At 46.1% G+C, this 13,148-nt stretch overlaps 1 protein-coding gene across 1 annotated transcript in view; it reads left to right on the forward strand.

Moving 5' to 3' along the window:
* Positions 1-13,148, forward strand: part of KIF26B (kinesin family member 26B) — a 416,715-nt gene that overhangs the window by 246,923 nt on the left and 156,644 nt on the right. The window lies entirely within an intron of this gene.

Consider the following 13,148-nt stretch of genomic DNA (forward strand, 5'->3'; position numbering starts at 1 on the left):
ACTAGGACTCATGGCTGAGGGTTGCAAATAGACAAATTTCCAATTTTTTAAAAAGATTTTATTTATTTTAGAGAGAGAGCGAGCATGAGCAGGGGGAGGGGCAAAACAGAGAGGGAGAATCCTAAGCAGACCCCACCCTGAGTGTGGAGCCTGACACAGGGCTTGATCTGACGATCATGATCCAAGCTGAAATCAAGACTTGGACATCCAACCGACTGAGCAACCCCGGCACCTCTAAACAGATTTCCATTTAAATAGGGAAGCACTTTCAAACAATTAAAGCCACAAAACTGTGGTTTGGGTGAAGGGCAACCAGCATCCTGTTGCCATGACGTGTGGAAGCGGAATGACTTGGGCCAACTTACCCATTCCGTGATTCTAGGGGAGCCCGTCTTTAAAAAGATGAGGTGCATTTTGGAAGGGTATTGAGAGTGTCTACATTTCTGTGATCCAAACAGACCCTAGTTCTTCAAAAGGTTGTAGAGCAGCTCATAAGCCAGTTTGGGTCAACCGGCACATCTCGCGTAGAACTGAATCGTAGGTCATAACAATGCATTCCCAGAGTCAGAGCTGGTGCATGATCAGGTGTGCGGACCGAGTTCAGAGCATTTTAGATATACGCCCTGGACTTCTGTGCCTGAATTGTCCCCCATTCTGTAGAGATCTCAAGTCTTTATTTTCTTTATCTTCTGTGTTCCAAGAGCTCATGTGGCTTAATCCTAACATTTTTAAAGGATTGAAAAAAAATATTTCAAGTTCAGATACAAACCCTTGCAATCATTAAATATTCTCCGTGAAAGGGACCACAGAGCTCATCAGGTCTAATCTCATTTTGTAACAAAGGAGAAGGCAAGATCTAGACAGTGATTTACCCAAGAGCAGGTGGTTGACTCAGACCTTCTCCTCTTATTCCCTCTAAAGGGCTTTGTCCACAGTTATATTATTTGAAGATTTGGCAACAGTTACCATGTGGAAAGTAGTTAACAGCGTGCCAGGCCCTGTGCTGGTCATGCGTTTCGTCTCCACTGGCTTATTGAAAATGTTGTCTGTAAGCCCACTCTTCGGAATAGTCATGCTTTAGAAAGAAACCACTGCTTAGAACCAACAGTGAATCAAACAGCTTTCTTTGATCTTTCCTACCACGTGGGTTTTCTCATAGGGGACGACTGGCAAAGGCTCCCTTATGAGCTCTGCCTCCTCCCTCCCCCCCAGAGCCTAGAGAGTGCCCACGGCCACCAGCCCCTGGCAAGTGAACCATTTGGGGGCCCATTCCCATATTTCAGTATTTCAGTCAATCTGTCTCGAGAACAATGGAAGTCCTGAAACATCCTTATGCTCAAATGTAATGTGAAAAGGACCATGTAAAATTTCAGGCTCCGTGTTTGAACCACTCCCCTGGGAAAATGAGTGTGGCGCTTGGGAACTCCTCATTAAACATGGAAACCCGATGTGCATTCCAGCATCACGAGGGCTGTGGTCTACACACTGTAGAGAGATGTAATGCTCATTCCTCTTCCCACAACGCTGATCTTTTTTCATGGGGCTAATATTTGAGAATTCTTTCTTTCCCTGGAGTGTCAGACCTCCTGTCAACTCACTGTGAAGCCAAGGAAGAGATTTCCTTTTCAACAAGTGAGGACAGATATGGCCAAGTGTTGATTATTATTGTAAGAGATGAGTCCAAATGTTATCATAACTGAGTGCAAAGCTTTGTTTGTTTCTTCAGAATTCCCCGAAAGCCCTCTGGCTGGGGATCTCACCCACAGACCTTGATAAACAGCCTCCGCCACTTTGAGCGGGCACCAGTTTGATGTGATAGTGTGTTGTGGTCTTCTGTCTCACAGCAGCATCTAACCAAAGTGCACCCCTCTTGGAACGGTGTGTGTTTACTGCCCTTGCTAATGGGACCCATAGCGAAGGAGGAGGAGACCCGTAACGAGTGGGCAGCCATATTGGATTCTAGGAGTAGGTTCAAACCAAGGAGAAAGCTTGTCAAACAAGCAGTCCATGGGGGAAAGACATTTATTTTTAAGTGAGAGCTTCCCATGAGTCATCTTTTATAACCAGTCTTAGAATTGGGTGTTTTACTGGGTGGATGTGCATGTTTTTTTCCTCTGAAAATCCAGAGAGCTGATAGAAACATCATTAACCAGTCTCTTCTGAGGGCTTGGGAAGGCCCATTTGGGGGCGCTCTGCCTTCTACACAAATGACCTATTCCATCGGCCTGGGTCGATGAATTGAGAAGAGGGGCACTGTTGGCTGGGTTTGGGATGGAAAGGTGGGGCAGTGGAGAACTCACTTCACTGATGGGTTATAAAGCCTCAATTAATCCGTTCCTCACATGTCTACTACCCAGAGAGGCTGTGTTTACTACCAGTGTTCCCGCCAATGATTGGTTCGCCCAGAAGCGCATGTGGCTTTTAGAGGAAGGGGTGAACCATGAGTGTCCAGTTCTATGGAACCAATGAATGTACATGTAGTCTCTGTTGTTGGGGCCATGACGTCTGGGAGGGCGGTGTGATAAATCAGAGCAGCGGGTGCTAGGTTCGGGGAAATAGGACACTTCATCCAGCTCAAGCCAATCCAAGTCACGGGGCAAAGCTTCCCCTTCGAGAGAAGGCACAGGGGTATACGCTGGGTTATGCTTCTGGGCGTGGTTTCCTTTGGAAGGTGGGAAAGTGAGGGCTGGCAAGGCTGTGGGTCATCTCCTTTTGTGTCCCCTTTGGTCTCAGGGGGTTACACAAGTGGCTGGGGTCTGACGTTTACTGTAGAATCCAAGAGCTTGGTGAAGAGAAGCTGTGTGGATCTAATCATCTGAAAATTAACAACTAAGAGTTAACACATATAGGATATTTATTTTGTGTCCAACAGTGTGCTAACTGTATCATTTCATTTCATTTCTTCAAGGTTCTGTTAGTGTCCCCACTTGTGGATTAAAAAAAAAAAAAATGAAACTTAGGGACTCCTGAGTGGCTCAGTTGGTTAAGTGTCTTTCTTTGGCTCAGGTCATGATCTCAGGGTCCTGGGATCGAGTCCCACATCAGGCTCCCTGCTCAGTGGAGAGCCTGCTTCTCCTTCTCCCTCTGCCACTCCCCCTGCTTGTGCTCTCCTGCACTCTCTCTGACAAATAAGTTTTAAAAAACATCTTTTAAAAAAAAAGAAAAGAAAACTTGGAGAGGTCAAGAGAGTGGTCCAAGCTCACCCCGCTGGAATTGAAATCTTGGTCTGCCTGACCCCTGGACTGCTCAGTCTCGTCCCAGACCTGGCTCGCATGCCTCAGTGCTCCCGGTGTCTTTTTGCAGGCACTTACACCTGCTTTCGGGGAGTGGGGGAGGTGCAGGAGTCAAGTCGGGACTGTGAAGAAGAAATGTCACTTGTGAATGCAGGGACGATGTGTTGAGCAAGCCTGTCCCTGTGCATGTTTGCGTGCTGTAGTTCTAACAGTGGGGTAGGGTGACCAGAGATCACAAAGGAGAAGGCAAATCTCAGGGCCGGGGCACTCCCAGGTGGCTCAGTCAGTCAAGTGTCCGATTCTTGATTTCGGCTCAGATCATGATCTCAAGGGTTGTGGGTTCGAGCCCTACCTCAGGCTCTGCCTCAGAGTCTCCTTCTGTCCTCTCCCCCAGCTATCTTGTCTCTGTCTCTCTCTCAAATAAATAAATATATATATATATATATATATATATATATATATATATATTTAACTCTCAGTGCTGGAACATTCGCTTTGCTGATTTCATCAGGTTTGCTGTGGGAACCCCATGCAGAACTATGAGGGATTCAACCAGAAAAAACAGTTTTTTTAATCTTACTGTATCAAATGTTTTTCTCTTTCTTTGCTACTCCTGGTAACATACCAGTGAGGTGTTGCCTGTGAGTTACCCTCCTCCTTCTACCTTTATGTCTTGCCTTCTTCTGTCTTTCCTTTACTCCGCTGCCTTTTCCTGAAACGCGACTCTTGCCAGAGTGAGCGGATACCAAGCAGCTGCCGATCTCTGCTTCAGGTCCAGAAACGCTCACCACCCCATTCTCTCGCCTTCCTTGACCTCTGACCTGTCTGCCCTAACCCCCTTGTTACGGGTTACCATTCTGGGTTATATTTTCACCCTTTCGGGCCGTATTCTGAGTCTGACTTCACTAAGGGAAGGTGCTAATGAGATGTTCCCTGTTCCGCACGTGTGAGATCTCACAAGGCCGTGGGACTCAGAACACCTAACGGAGCCACACGGACATACTGTCCCCAGTCCCCTGGGTCGCTCTGTCTGCCATCCCTCGGAACCGTGTAATGGAGACACTGCGTAGCTCCCCTGCTCCACTAGACGTGGCCAGTCTTTCTGCTGGCCCACGTCGTTGCTGGGACAGAGCCCTTTTTGAAATATTTGCCTCACAAATGAGGCTAATGGGAAGGAGACTTCGTAGCACAATGAAACAGATCCGAGAGCTTGTTCAAGGTTTGGAGATTTGGATTTTGTTCTAAATCACAGACTTGGAAGCTATTCTAGAAATTTAGGATTCTTCTCCCCGCCTCCCACACATCTCGCCTCTCCCAAAGGAGAAGCGTCCAACGGAGCAGATTTGTGTAGAGCACCTGGTGACGGAGGGACTGAGGGCTGCTTTTCTGAGTTAAGTGAGAGGACAAAAGACAAGCAGATACCTTAGTATTTAAGTCTGTTTTCCCAGTGGATGTATTTTTTAAGATTTTGTTTATTTATCGGAAAGAGAGAGACAGACATGGCAAGAGAGAGCAGGAGCAGGGAAGAGAGAGGGAAGCAGGCTCCCCGCTGAGCAGGGAACCCAATGCGGGGCTCGATCCCAGGACCCTGGGATCACGACCTGAGCCAAAGGCAGAAGCTTAACTGACTGAGCCACCCAGGAGCCCCTTCTCTATGGATATTGAGAAATAAGACCAGTGTGGGTCACGTGTCCATCAGCAGAGGACGGATGCCCATACAATGGAGCATTATTTATCCGTAAAAAGGAAGAAAATTCTGACACAGGCCCCAATGTAGATGAGCCTTGAAGCCACATGTTAAGTGAAACAAGTCATCCGCAAAAGGACAAGTGGACGATTCCAGCTCTAGGAGGCACCTAGAATGGGCAAACTGGTGAAGACAGGAAGTAGAACGGTGCTTCCCAGGGCTGGGGGAGGGGAGAACAGGGAGTTACTGCTTCATGGGAGCAGAGTTTCAGTTTGGAAAGATGAAAAAGTTCTGGCAATGATGGCACCGCATTGTGAATGTACTTAATGCCACCAAAATGTACACGTAATAAGGGCTGAAATGGCAAATTTTATGATACTTTTGACCACAAGAAAAATTATTTTTATTTATTTTTAGATTTTATTTATTTATTTGACACAGAGAGACACACATAGAGAGGGAACACAAGCGGGGGGTAGGAGAGGGAGAAGCAGGCTTCCTGCTCTGCAGGGAGGCTGATACAGGACTCGACCCCAGAACCCCGGGATCATGACCCGAGCCGAAGGCAGACACTTGACACCTGAGCCACCCAGGTGCCCCTATTTTATTATTTTTTTAATGTGTTTATCTATATCAGAGAGAGAGCATAAGGGAGCAGGGGGGAGGGGCAGAGAGGAGAGATAATCTCAAGCAGGCTCCCCACTGAGCCTGAGCCCGCTGCAGGGGCTTGAACCCACAACCCCGAGATCATGACCTGAGCCAAAATCAAGAGTCAGACGCATCACTGACTGAGCCACCCAGGCACCCCAATAAAAAATTATTTTAAAAGCTGCTACATGTTTAAAAACAAAAAAACAGCAGGAGAAAACTCTGCATCTTCTCATAAATTAGTGACCCTGGGCCTCCCGTTCTTGTGATCGCTGGTCCTCGAAGGTAACGCATTCAGAAGGGAAACTTTCACACAAGTGATGTTGACTTTTCCTCCTTCGCTGTGAGGAGTAAATAAGTAAATGGAGGACGGCATGCGGACTCTGCACTGCTTTGCACCTTCATCAATACTCATCCTATCTTCCGGATAATAGGAGCATTTTCCTTTGTAGCAAACTTCTCGCAGCTGTTATTCTTAAATACATTGGCATTTACTTAGACTTGACCTTTCCCAGAGGAGGTTTAAAGAAATCCATAAGCCCTGATTAAAAATAGAAGACTGTACGCATTCTCAAGGGTTAATGTAGGCAAAGCAAAGCAATGTCGGTTCTAATTTAAGCACCTGTTTTTGAAGCCTCCTTTGACACATTCTCGTTTTATCTCTCCATCCATTTGGGCGAACGCCGATTCATGAGCATTTTATAAAATCCCTGAGAAACTCCAGAAAAATATTCCTGCCTTATTTTAAGAGGGTCATATTTGGAGCAAAAGAAGAAAGAAAAGTATGTCAAGTTGATAAATCGTTTGTGACAAAGAGGTACCTGCAAAGCACAAGACTGTGCAGGCAGTTCCAGGAATGAAAGAGAAAAGGAGAACATCCCATACAGTTTCTTTTTTTTCTTTTTAAGATTTTATTTATTTATTTGACAGACAGAGATCACAAGTAGGCAGAGAGGCAGGCAGAGAGAGAGGAGGAAGCAGGCTCCCTGCTGAGTAGAGAGCCCGATGCGGGACTCGATCCCAGGACCCTGAGATCATGACCTGAGCCGAAGGCAGCGGCTTAACCCACTGAGCCACCCAGGCGCCCCCCATACAGTTTCTTTAATATATTTTTTTTTTTTTTTGTGGGACGTTCAGACTCATAAAGTAATTCCAGAGGCACCGGGGTGGCTCAGTCCGTTGAGCATCAGGCTTTTGGTTTCGGCTCATGTCCTGATCTCAGGGTCGTGAGATAGAGTCCTGCGTCGGGCTCCACATTCATCATGGAGTCTGCTTGAGATTCTCTCCCTCTCTCTCTCTCCCTCTGCCTCTTAGTTTTTATAAATATCCTCTAATCACATGAAAAAGGTGGACAAAAAGCTTTGCATTGAACTGATATTTGTCCATAATCTTACCAACAGATCCCAAGAAGAAATTACTGATCATTAGAAACATGTCCCTCATCGGGTGCCTGGGTGGCTCAGTTGGTTGAGTGCCTTCGGCTCAGGTCATGATCCCAGGGTCGTAGGATTGAGCCCTGTGTTGTACTCCCTGTTCAGTGGGGAGTCTGTTTCTCCCTCTCCTTCTACCCCCTCCCCCCCTGCTTGTGCTGTCTCTCAAATAAATAAATATATTTTTAAAAAAACATTCATCATAGAGTATCCTTCCGAATTTCGGGATTTTCTTCAATGATCTTACTGAAATACAGGCTGAGGAGGACTGATGCATGCTTGGTGCTCCCCTCTCCCTGGGAGGGACCATCTCAGAGGATATGACAGCTGGAGAGGGCCTGGCTGAGGGGGGTCACACAGCATCTGAGCAGCAGCCCACAACCTAGTCCCTGGAACGGAGCACCTTAGGTCTGGCCACCTCCCCGGGGTTAGATCAGATCCACAGATCAGCCGCTCCTGTGCTCTGGCCCTTTCCTCCTCCGTCTGGATTTTGAAGAACAGAAGACTTGGGTCTGTCTGTAATGGAGACCTGCAGACAAGTGACGCATTTGAGTTTGGAGATTATTATAATTATCCCGGGGCCCTGGAGTGGTGCTCGTTTTCACTTCAGACACTAAAATCAAAGGGCAGATCTCTGAGAGGCTGATGTTGTGAGGGAGTCCTTAATAACAGAGGCACCCAGACTGGATTCTCTGTGCCTCAGGCTGGGTTTGCAGTGGGGAGAGTAAAGCTGTTCCCATGCCCTGACGCCTCGTGGTGTTTATCTGCAAACCTCCTTGACCCCCCATCCCAGAGGAGTAGGACTCTCGTCCTAGAATCCCTGGCCGTGGGTTCTAGACAGGAAAGCAGATTCTTATTTCCTGCAAGTCATTGCCAGGCCTGGAACTACTGGCCCAGCGCCCACATTCTGGCAGCTAGATCTTCTCTGATACTCTACGTCAAGGCCCTTTACTGATCATAGAAACATGTCCTTCACCGAGCAGTCCTTCTGAATTTCCGGCATTCCCTTGGACCGACTTATTGAAACAAAGGCCACAGGGGACCGATGCATGATTTTCAGCCCTTGGAAGCAGAACAGAGAGAGCAGCAATCGCTAAATTGCGATCGTGTGTCACCTGTGAATAACCACGGACTGGGTTCATGAACCCACGTACCGGAAAGATATCCCCATCGCGAGGAAGTAGATCCAGGGGCTCGTTTTCTTTTAAAATTACACATTCCATGACCAAGTCCTAGGGTAGAAATCTAAGAGGTGTTGAGCCACACAATGGGCTGAAATGACTCTGGAAGAGCCTGCAAACATGATCTCAGCCTGTCATTGTCTGAGACCATCAGAATCAGGACATCTGTTAAACACAGCCCTGCACCCCTCTGGGAAGATTTAATTTTAGTGTTTGCCAAGTTTGTAATAAAAAAAAAAAAGTTTCCACTTTCGATTCCTCTTTGGTTATGGGTGTATGTAATGTGCAGAGGTATTGGGAGAAAGAAGCGAACTTGCTCAGAGGGCGTCATGGTACAACATGTGTGGCTTAGTTCAGTAGTGACCGGAACTCTGTCTCTTTAGACAGTGATACTAATATTCATTATTCTATTACAACAATTCATTATTCTAATAGCTGGCATTCATTGAGCACTTGTACTGTGCCTGGAACTTTCCTAAGAACTTTATACTAATTAACCTACTTAATGATTACAGAAACATTTTGAGGTAGGTACTGTCCATATCTCAGTTTTGCAGAAGAAGAGACAGAGGGTCAGGGAGGTTAAGAGACATGAGCGAGAACCATTTGCCAAGAAATGAAGGAGCTGTGCATAAACCTCATTCATCCAAGGCCCATACTGTAGTAACTGTACTTCTGTATGGAGAACTGCTTGAGTTCTGGCATAGTAAGTCAGTTTCAGCTTCCTCGCCCGCTATAACCAAACCTTGGCCTCCAGCTTGAGTCCTGACCATGGCAGAAAACACTTCTGTCAGTAACTGATCTGTCCTACCCACAGTGGGTAGATATGGGACAGAAGAAAGATGAAACGGTAGTTGCCGTTCCCGTATTAGAGTATCCTCAAACTACCCCCGAGGGACTTCCATGTGGCTCACGTGCCATCCAGGCTTCTGGAGAACACATTGTTATCACACAGGCTGTAATTTGCTTTTCTCGCCTGTCAGTGGGCTCTGTACTAATAAAAAGTAGGCAGTTTTGTATTCGCGTCTTCTCAAAAGCGGTGCCCACTTTCCATTAATTCTACTCTTAGGTTTGTTTTCTTCCTCGATGTGGAATTCTTGGGAAAAGTGACATGATGAAAAATATTTGAGACAACCTGAGAGTGATTTCTCACTGTATGTGAACCTTTCTAGCAAGACTCCGAAGTGCTCTGTGGTTTCCCTGTTTGAGGAATCCACTGCTAATTCTAACTGTGGCAGGGGAAATCAAAAGAGAGAAGTAAGTGGTGTTTTGAAATACCTGTAAGATTGGCCATCAAGTATATCAGATCATCATAATTCTTCCCTTTTTACAGGAAACTCACACACACATCTACCTCTCCAGTAATGAAGATTTTTTTTCCTTCTTCATGTTGTTGCTTAGATTGGCATCTGTCCCATGAGAAATCACTGAACAGATTTAATTTTGTTTATTCTTTCTTTCGAGACAGCGTATTTGCTCTCTGCCAAAATTATCCGAAGAATGAAATGAATTTCAACCAGAGATGTAAGGACCTAAAAAAAATCTAGGTCAAAGCTAACATAGAAGTGGTTTTGTCTTGCTGACATCAGGGTTTTCCTGTTCCTCTTCTGGAAAGAAAACAACTATATATTGATATTCAGAATTAAAAGTAGCCTGCATTACTGACTTGCTATTGTTTCCTGTTCCTCTGATAGAAAACTTCGATTTCCTTTGTCTAAGGCATTCTGCTTTGACCCCACACAGCTGGACAGACACAGGCGACCTAAGAGTCCTGGGCCAGCTTCAGCGTTATGGTGATGTCACTTTGGCTAGGTCATAAAGGCAAGCCCAGGAGAATGCTGTAGCCTCAATAGGGACCTCTGGCCTCTAGGAGTTCCTTGCGGAGGGCAGAAAACAAGGCACCCTAAACAAGACAATGGATTAAAAAATCTAGTAAACTGCATTCTAGATCGGGCCTTATGTCCTGTTTGGCTAAGTTGCCAAACTTCTCTTGACCTGCTTTCCCGATTAAGACAGAGATGATGAACCAGTAAATTGAAGTTCTTGCCAAGGTTAAGAGTTTGAGGATTCCATGATACTCTGTGTCCAGAACCTTCCTGATGTCTGCTGTTTCATTCTGTCTCTTGGGGCCACTCCCCATGAACCCCGTGAAGAGGAGGCCTGCGTGCACACTGTCAGCTCAGACCCGTCATGATTGTCAGAAATGTCACGTTAGCGGACAGTCTAGTTCTTGGATTATTGCACTGAAACAGGATTCCCGTCCTCTCAGGCTCTCTGGGCTTAGGATGGTATATACACGCTTTCTTCTGATGGAGAGGGAAGCATTTGGTTCTCCTGAAGGCAGTCGCCTGGATGGATCACTTGGTGGAGCATCTGACCCTTAGTTTGGGTTCAGGTCAGGGTCTTGGAGTCATGAGTTCCAGCCCCGCTTTGGGCTCTGCATTCAGTGGGGAGTCTGCCTGGGATTCGCTTCTTCTCTCCCTCTTCGTCTTCCCCTCCCTCGCTCTCTCTCTGTCCCCCCCCCAAATAAATGAATAAAATCTTTTAAAAGAGAAAGATATTTTAAGACAAACAAAAACGGAAAGAATTCATGAGCAGTAGTCCAGCATTAAAAGAAACACTGGAAGTATTTATACAGGTAGAAAGAAAATGATCCCAGAAATGCAGGAAAAATGAAGAGCGATGGAATAGGTAAATGCATGGTTAAGCTGGTATATATTAAAAATATATCGGGGCGCCTGGGTGGCTCAGTGGTTTAAAACCTCTGCCTTCGGCTCAGGTCATGATCCCAGGGTCTTGGGATCGAGTCCCGCATCAGGCTCTCTGCTCAGTAGGGAGCCTGCTTCCCCCTCTCTCTCTGTCTGCCTCTCTGCCTACTTGTGATCTCTCTCTGTCAAATAAATAAATAAAATCTTTTTAAAAAATGTCATTTTACTAGACCATAGTAAGTCAGAGACATACATCGTGATCTCCACAGTAATTAGTAAAATAATCCGAAGGAGGGGAAATAGAATGACAAGCACTTAATCCATCTAAAAGAAAGCAAGGGTGGCTCAGTCACTTAAGTGTCTGCCTTTGTTCAGTTCAGGTAATGATCCCAGAGTCCCGGGATCAGGCCTCACATGAGGCACCCAGCACAGCAGGGAGTCTGCTTCTCCCTCTCCCTCTGCTCCTCCTCACTTGCTCACTCTCTGTCTCAAATAAATAAATAAAATATATATTTTTAAAAGCCCTAAAATCTCTAACTGGACTGCTTACAAGAGACACTACTTTTATAAGGATGCCGAGAAAAATAACTCTATTTTAAAAATAAAAGAATGGGAAAAGAGACACCTTGTAAATAGCAAAATAAGCTGGGGGAGTTCTACTAATGCCAGAGGAAGTAGACTTAAAAGGAAAAATCACCATTAAAGAGACATTTTGTAAACATTCACGGATCACTCCACAAGGAAGTCATAACAATTCTAAATTTGTTCTGATAACAGAACTCCAAATGGAGAAAGAAAAAATTGAAAGAAGGATAAATAACCCAATCCATAGTCCCAGGGGGAGCTCAAACATCCCGTCTCGAGAGCTGATAGATCAGACAGACAGAAGAACCAATCCGGATGTACAAGATCTGAGCAACACGATTCATTCATTTTCCCTGATTAACGCCCATGGATCACTGGACTGACCAATGACACAGAACAGTTTTTCCGAGTTACCAGAACCTACTGTGTGTAGGCTTTTTATAAAGCAAGTGTCAACAAATTTCAAAGGCCTGAAATCCATTGAGTTTGCTTTTCGACCAAAGAGAAATTGAGCTAGAAATCAATGACCAAGAAAATAGAAAATCCCCAAATGTTTGGAAATGGAGCAGTTCACTTTTATGTCACCCAGGGGCTAAAGAAGAAGTCTTGGTGGAAATTAGGCAATATGTTGAAGTTAAATAATAATGAAAATTCTACACGTCAAAGGCTAACTAACCCATCATGCCTGAAGTGTGCATTTCCGTCGAAGGCATTTTAAATGTTAAGTAACTGTCCCTGTGGTGAAAATGAGTACTGACCATGTATGTATCGCATATGTATGCTGAAAGACTATTTTTTTTAAAGATTTATTTATTTATTTGAGAGAGAGAGAGAGAATCTTAAGCAGACTCCCCACTGAGTGTGGAGCCCGACGCAGGGCTCAATCTCACGGCTCTGAGATCAAAGCCAAGAGTCAGGTGCTCAACTGACCAAGCCACCCAGGCACCCCGAAAGACTGTATTTTAAACGTAACAAGGATAAAACCAGAGCTTTAGGTGAGACTTCCAATTGGGACACACAAAGCAACGCTTAGACGAAGGTGATTTCTCAACACCGAGACATCGTCTGTCAATGCCTCAGATGACCATCTCCCATTTCCCTGGGTATTGCTTTCCTCACGGGAAGCCTTCCTGGGAGCACAGGGGGAGAGAGAGGCAGGAGAACCCGCTCCGCCACATTTGGGGGCTTAATATTCTCCACCGGATGGCTGTAGTGCGATCAGAGAAGCTGGAAATGGAATCAGAGACCTCAGGGGCAGCCCAGATGATGAGTCAGCCTGGATGGGAGGGTTATCACTGTTGGCTCCGTGTGCATAATTAGAAGCTGGTGGAATATTATCCTTCACTCCACCTGCGCAAACCTGCACTTGCGGGGCAGCGGGGTGCGGGAAGGACATGCTGAAAACAGCGTTTGTGAGCCATGACTGAAAACCGTTCATCCCCGGCGGCCGCCAGAGAAAGGGGCGCGAGGAGGCGTGGCCGCCTTCTCTGGGGGGTCACGGAAGCGCGGCCGCCTTCTCTGCGCGCGTGTGGACAGGCGGTGGCTTCCCCGAAGCTCCAGCTCATGGCCCCGTCGTGGAGTCTGGGCTTTCTTCCTGGCATCGGGGCGGATGGCCTGATTTTCTTCCTCCCAAGGACACAGTCATTAGTGTTTGACTTTCTTCCAGTCTGGAACAT

Source organism: Neovison vison, chromosome 10, assembly GCF_020171115.1.
Source record: "Neovison vison isolate M4711 chromosome 10, ASM_NN_V1, whole genome shotgun sequence".
NCBI classification, from domain to species: domain Eukaryota; kingdom Metazoa; phylum Chordata; class Mammalia; order Carnivora; family Mustelidae; genus Neogale; species Neogale vison.